This window comes from Zingiber officinale, chromosome 6B, assembly GCF_018446385.1.
Source record: "Zingiber officinale cultivar Zhangliang chromosome 6B, Zo_v1.1, whole genome shotgun sequence".
Classification (NCBI taxonomy): Eukaryota; Viridiplantae; Streptophyta; class Magnoliopsida; order Zingiberales; family Zingiberaceae; genus Zingiber; species Zingiber officinale.
The window spans coordinates 88,486,308-88,492,765 of NC_055996.1; positions in this window are offsets into that span (position 1 = coordinate 88,486,308).

The window sequence follows — 6,458 nt, forward strand, 5'->3', positions numbered from 1 at the left end:
CAGCGTCCTTTGACTTCTGGTTCGGACAGGATCATCGACCTAGAGACCTCATATTGTAGCTATTTCGGGTCCTGTAGATTTCTAAAATTGCAATGAGTCCAAATATGCTCTCAATTATTATTTTTGGCATTCCTAGTGGTGGACCAGAGGTTTTGAAAAACCTAAATATCTCTTTCTTTCTTTCTTTTTCTTTTTCTTGTTAGGCCTGATATCTCTCCATATCAGGCTCACATTTGGCCTGATTGTTGGTGCAATATTCCCTGGGTCAAGGTTGACCAGGTTGACTAGGCTTGAGTTGGCTCAAACCTGAGTCTTGATGTTTTGGGTTTCGATATTTGACAATACATGGAGATTGCGGATGCAATTGTCCGATTGGGAAGATTGTTCATATAATTCCTTTCTGGTCAAGGTTGACCAGTTAGATGTGAAGAAGAGTTAAGTAGATCAAACGATTGACCAGATACTTGACTGGGAAAGTCCTAACTGGAGATTAGGTAGTTAAAAGTCCTGGTGAGTGAAACAGACAGTTGGGAAATCTTGGTGAGTGAAGCCAGATGAAAATCCTAGTGAGCGAAGCTAGGTGAAAGTTCTGGTAAGTGAAACCAGGCAGATAGAAAGTTCTGGTGAGTGAAGCCAGGCAAGTGAAAGTTCCGGTGAGTGAAGTCGGGCAGTGGGAAAATCCTGGTGAGTGAAGCCAGGTGAAAATCCTAGTGAGTGAAGCTAGGTGAAAGTCCTGGTGAGTGAAGCTAGACAGATGGAAAGACTTGGTGAGTGAAGCCAGGCACGAGGAAATCCAGGTGGGTTAAGGTTGACCAGACACCTGGTGTTGGAAAGTCCAAGTAGGTCAAAGGATTGACCGAATACTTGGCATAAGGAAATCCAGATGGGTCAAGGATGACCGGACATCTAGTGGAAGTCCAAGTGGATCAAGGTTGACCGGACACTTGGTACGAGGAGAAAAGTCCAAGTGGGTCAAAGGAATTGACCGGACACTTGGTGAAGGAGCTCTAGCAGGTCAAGGTTGACCGGATGCTAGGCATGAGGTTCCAACAGGTCACGGTTGATCAGATGTTGGACTTTGGGACCCTAGACTTGGTTTAAGCAAGTCAAGGGGAGACCAATCGATCAACCGATCGATTTGCACTGTGCTGCGATAAGCAATGGCCCAATCGATCAGTCGATCGATTGGGAGCCATTGTCACAGGCACAGAACACTTCCCGATTGATCAGCCGATCGATTGAGCACCTCCAATCGATCGGTCGATCGATTGGGGGCTGGGTTTTCTCGCGCGATCGCTAGAAAGCCTGAATCGATCGGTCGATCAATCTAGGCATTTTCCAGAGAGCACAAAAGAAGGATGTATCGATCAGCCGATCGATTCAGCCTCCCCAATCGATCGGCTGATCGATTGGGAGGCAACCATTGCGCAGGATAAAGTCGTTGGCGAGTGTCTTTCTCCACAGTTCTTCCACTCCACTTCCAGCGATCACTCTTAGAGATTCACGCCAGTTTTGAAGCTTTCTTGGAGCCAAGTGTTGTTGCACTTCCAAGATTAAGAGGCGTTCCACACAAGAAGAAGAAGCTAGGGGTAGAGTTTCATGTTATAAATCTTGTAAGATTTTACTTGTATTTACTTCCCTTTCTTTTTTCTTATATTGAGAGTTTGTACAAGGCTTCTTCGCCTTCGGTAGTTACCGAGAATGAGTGTTTTGAGTAGTGGAGTGTGTGCCACGTGTGGATCCTTAGATTAGTCACCTCTTCTTGAGGTGGATACCAAGTAAATCCTTAGTGTTGGCATTGTGAGTGTGTTTCTTATTGTTTATTCCGCTACACATCATCGAAGAAGCACATCACCGAGCACGACGAGCTATTCACCCCCCCCTCTAGCATATTTCGACCCTAACACTGATATGGGGAGATATCAGGCCTACATTGGGCCTGATCTGAAGAGATATTAGGCCCACGTTGGGCCTGATATCTCTTCGTATTAGGCCCAATAACAAACAAAAAAAAAAGAAAAAAAAGAAAGAGAGAGAAATTTAGTTTTTTCAAAAACCTCTGGTCCACTACTAGGAATGTCGAAAATAACAATGGAGAGCATATTTAGACTCTTTGCAATTTTAGAAATCCATAGGACCTGAAATGACTACAATCTGAGGTCTCTAGGTCGATCAGTGAGTTTCGGTTAAAACCCACTGATGGACCTAGCGAGCTCCGATTGCACTCATTTCAGTTCCTGTGGATTTATAAAATTACAAGGAGTTTAAATATGCTCTCCATTGTTATTTTCGGCATTCCTAGTGGTGGATCAAAGGTTTTGAAAAACATAAATCTCTTTTTTTTTTCCTTTTTTATTTTTTTCCTATTGTTAGGCCTGATATCTCCTCATATCAGGCCCACATTGGGCCTGATATGGAGAGATATCGGGCCCAACGTGGGTCTAATCTCCTATAATAAGTTTGAGAAAAAAAATTGAAAAAAAAAAAAGAAGATAAAAAAGAGGATAGGAAAAGAGAAGATACGTTGCATGCATAGTAGGAAAGAGAAGAGAGAGAAATGACAAAGAAAAGAAAAAGAAAATCAGTTAAATTTGTCAGGAGGGTAGAATAGGAAGACCACTATAAAAAGGTGCGCTCTTTGGTAAATACTAAAGTAGTATGCACCTTTTAGTAAATTCAAAAACCTAAGTACATCTTTTGGTAAATTACCGTAAATGATTACAATATTTGTTTATTTTATAAACCTCTGATCCTCCCACATCATTAACATTTGATGGACCATCATACTCCATGATAATTTATGATTATGACCATCCGGATTAGGTCTATAAGAAAAAGGGCGGATGGTCTTTGTAAGAATTAAGAAGTTGAGTCTGGGAATAGGATTTGAGAAGAGGAGGTGTTTGAGAATTGGGTGTGGAGTTGTACGGTGCACAAGAATCGGGTTCAGAGTTGTACAATGCTCATCAATCGAGTTCGGAGTCATACAATATTCGGGAATCGAGCCCAAGAATTGAGCTTGGAGTAGTATCTGTTAAAGTTGTAATACATCATATATAAGCTAAAGAATGCATCTACAATAAGATCTAGCTATTATTAATCTCTAAAGTACAATAAAAAATCGAAGCAATATCTTATAAATGATTGATCTGAATCTATCACAAAGGCTAATGTTTTTTACCCATCGCCAGAGTTCTTCTACAAGAATGGGCGGCGACAAATCCTTAGTCCTCTCTCGATGGGGAAGAAAGGAGGCTGAAGAAAGCTTTAGAACGTGCCCTAATTCATGAGCATCTTCCTTTGTATACCAAGCTCATCTTATAAGGACTATCCACCTTAAAGGCTATCCTTCATTAACAGTCTATCAATGTTAATGAACTGGATTATTGGATCTATATATTAAATTCACATCCTTTTAATCCAAACTCTCTTGATATGCATTGAAGCATTAGATCACTTAATTGAGTTTAGTTACTTTAATGACAATTAATTGTGGGTATGTGTTAATCAAGTGTAAGCCCACCTTATGGAGATTAAGTTCACCCATGTGAATTCAAGTAAATTTAGTCCATCCATGCGAACTTAATCCTACAATCTCCCACTTAGGATATATTTGATTCCTTATACATTACATAACCCCTTAGTTGAACTCAACAAATCAAACTTTATGAGTTAAATATCCCTTTAAATAATCTCATTTCTTAAATTAATTAGTAAAGGATTAAAAAAAGTCATAGCTACTATAACTGTAACAAGACTCAACAATAATCACAATTCTAATATCATTAACGACATACATTAAATGTAAATGTGTAGTACAAGAATGACACGAAATGTAATCTACAAGTGCTCATTCTCAATAAGTCCTCTTTATGACATGAACCGGGTCTAAATCATATTTACCAAAATTTTATGCTAAACTGCAGTGATAAATCATGATTCAACTTTATGACACCAAATGAAGTCCACATTATATTTATAACAACTAAATGCAAAACTGCAATAGCAAATATGATATACATATGTCAAAGAAGTAAAAAAAAAACATGCACATTATAGAAAAACTACAGAATATATAATGAACTAAAATATGTGTTCATGAACATAGAACATCACACAAAATATAAATTCTTACATAATGAGTACTTCATCAAAATAAAGAATCTCCTATATTCAACACATGTTGATGAAACACCTTGGGTAGTAAACCCTTGGTGAATGGATCTGCTAGCATGGAATCTGTCCTTATATGCTCTATTATCATTTGATCATTCTGAACTCTTTCTTTAACTGCCAAAAATTTTATATCGATATGTTTAAAGTTTGATGAACTATGATTATTTTTGGAATACAATTCTACAGCATTATTATCATAGTTGATCCTTAATGGTCTGTCAATGCCCCCAATCATCTGTAATCCTGTGATAAGGTTCCACATCCATATCCCATAGTTGGAAGTTTCATAGCAGACTATAAACTCTATCTCCATAATTGAAGTAGCTATTAACATCTGTTTGATGCTTTTCCATGATATAAACCCTTCCGCCAATATTAAGACATAACCTGAGGTGGACCTCCTGCTATCCAAACATCCAGAAAAATTGGAGTATAAGTATCCAATGATCTCTAGATGACCTGATCTTCGATATATAAGCATGTAATCCTTCGTTCTTTGCAAATACAGTATAACCCTATTTACAACTTTCTAATGCTCTAGTCTAGGGTTACTCAAATATCTACCCAATATCTACACAATGTACGCAAGATCCGAATGCGTACAAACCTGAGTATACATCAAATTCCCTATTGCTAAAGCATGTTGGGACCTTGACGTTTACTAGAGGGGGGGCGGGTAAATAGTGTCTTACCGAAAACGTCGCTTCCTACAATGGTTAGTACACACAACGGAATACAAAAATAAATACTAACAAGAGAAAGTAAACCTAACATGTAGATTTAACGTGGTTCGGGGATAAAGCTCCTACTCAATGATTGTCCGTAAGGTGGACGATTCTTATTCGTTGGTAGATGACTCCCTAAAAAACCTCCAGCTAGCTCAAACTCCTTGTCGGTGGAGAAACCTCGCCACAAACACTTGAATACAAGTACACCGATCACATGAGGGCTTGAGAGACTCTAATAGGCTTTAACCAAGTCTATTTCGTCAACTTTGCCCAAGCACCCTGAGCACTATTAAATAAAGCTCAGGAGGAAAACACAAAGTATTTTCCCGCCACCAGTCGAATGGTATAACCACTAGTCACTGGTCCTAACTGAAATTCAACCGTTACAAGCCAACGATCGACTACCAGTCGACAGCTATAGTGCATCAATCGACTGCTACAGTGCATTAGTCGACTGTTACAGTGTACCAGTCGACTGCTACAGTGTACCAGTCGACTGCTACAGTGTCGTTTGGCTGCTACAGTATCGGTTAACTGCTATAGTGTCGAACGACTATTTTCGCAGCCGTCGGGCACAAAAACACTTTGTGCCCTACCCTAGGCAACTAGTCAAACCATAACCCTAGGATTTGACCTCCGAATACATTCACTCAGGGCTCGTCCTTGCTTGACCAACCTATACCTAGCATTCTAGCCTCCTCCAGCAGTCTCGCGTCCCTCGGATGTCTCCCCATCCTTTACATCTTGCTTTCTGGAGCTTCCTTCGGCCTTGTCCTTGTTGTCGGATCTTCCTTTGCCACGAGGCTCCTCACCTTCGGGACTTCATCCATTGCCAAGTCACACTTGGACTTACGTTGTCAAGACTACATGTTTGAACTTACACTGCCAAGACTCATCCTTGGACTTTCCTCCTTTGCCAAGATTACACTTGGACTTTCCTTGTTGTACCTGTATCCTGCACACTTACAATGCATATCAAATACAACAATAAACCTAACTTAAACTTTTGCCCAAACATCAAAACCTAGGGCACCAAGATTGCTCCAACAATCTCTCCCTTTTTTATGTTTGGCAACCTGTTTAAGTTAGGGAAACATAAATGCAATAATAATGTGAATAAATATAAAATCTACACATGCATAAGTCATGAAACATAACCCTAAGCTCCCCCTTCACCTAAGCTCCCCCTTGAGTTAGGATTTCCCGCAAAGGTAAACTTCTCTCCCTTTACCTGAATAATCGCTACCCCTTCACCTAAGCTCCCCTTAGCAAGGATTTCTTGCAAAGGTGTGTAGGTTTCCCACTTAAATCTAAACTCCTCTCCCTTTGCCATATATCAAAAAGAGCTCCAACAATATCTAAATTGTTGAAAACTTGCCATCCAAACTAACCCTAAATTCATGTATTTATTCCCCATGGATCTCATACATCTAAACGAGTTGACACGATCAAGAACACTGCTTAAAAACTCTTTCAGACTTGTATCAGTCGACTGCACTAGGTACCAGTCGACTGCCCCCTTCGATTTCCATTCACAGAGCTCTCTATGTTCGA